Below are 1,037 nucleotides of genomic sequence, written 5' to 3' on the forward strand. Positions count from 1 at the left end.
GAGAGAGAGGAAGAGATTGGTTGGGGGGGTGGGAGGAGGGGAAGAACAAGCGAAACAGAGAGAAAAAGAGATGTGGGAAGTGGGAAGGGAGATGAAAGGGGTTGGGGTGAAGGGTGGTAGAGAAAGTGCGCAAATCTTTAAAACCCAACCTAACCAAGAATTCATTTTGTGTACATCTGCACTTTCACTGCGACTTGGGTAATTAATTAGGCCTCTTCCACATTCAACAACACGCCTACTTTCGGTGTGTGCACCCACTTCAAACACACCGCAAAGCACGCGTTCAAGAGCAGGCCGGAAGAGAGCACAAAGCGTCCAACTTTGAGCGTCACGCGAACGTTCCTCTGAGAGGGCCGTGTTGAGCATGACATTTGAGTCACGACGCGGTGGAATCAGGCGCTCGTCAGGTTTTTTTTGGAACAATATGCATGTAGAGTTATTGGTCGCATCTTAAAGCTGGTTTATTTATCTTTTTTTTTCTTCTTTTTTTTTGTAAGAAAAAAAAATACCCGTTTATCTTAAATAGAAGTCGAGAGATTTGTGGTTGAAGGAGATAGGAGTTTCCTGGTGTCAGAGAAAATGGCTGTCAAAATTTTGTAACTTCCAAAACTTGAGTGATCATGGAAACTGCAAATTTACATATTATGTGTCACTTCATCATAGTTTTTTTTGTTGTTGGTCTTTGTTTTTCTTGTAAAATCCATACAGAAATGTGTTCTTAAAATGGATGTTGGGCAGAAAAAACAACAAATAAACAAACAAACAAACAAACAAAAATCTATTCGACACAAATTACCCAATATGCGGAAAATGTCAGTTTCTTCAATTTCATTATTTTGACAAGCACCTGGTTCCACCACGCTGCGACACATCTGTTTCCTGCACTGCACACTCACAATTGACCCGCCAAATGCTGGAGTCATGGAGTTAAAAGAGGCAAATGGGGAGGGGTGCGAGTAGACGGTGGATGGTGTTGTTCCTTGTGTTGGATGGAATGGTGGGGTGCAGAGGAGGGAGGGGGGGAGAAAGAGAGAGAG

The sequence above is a fragment of the Aplysia californica genome, unplaced genomic scaffold (genome assembly GCF_000002075.1).
Source record: "Aplysia californica isolate F4 #8 unplaced genomic scaffold, AplCal3.0 scaffold00931, whole genome shotgun sequence".
NCBI classification, from domain to species: domain Eukaryota; kingdom Metazoa; phylum Mollusca; class Gastropoda; order Aplysiida; family Aplysiidae; genus Aplysia; species Aplysia californica.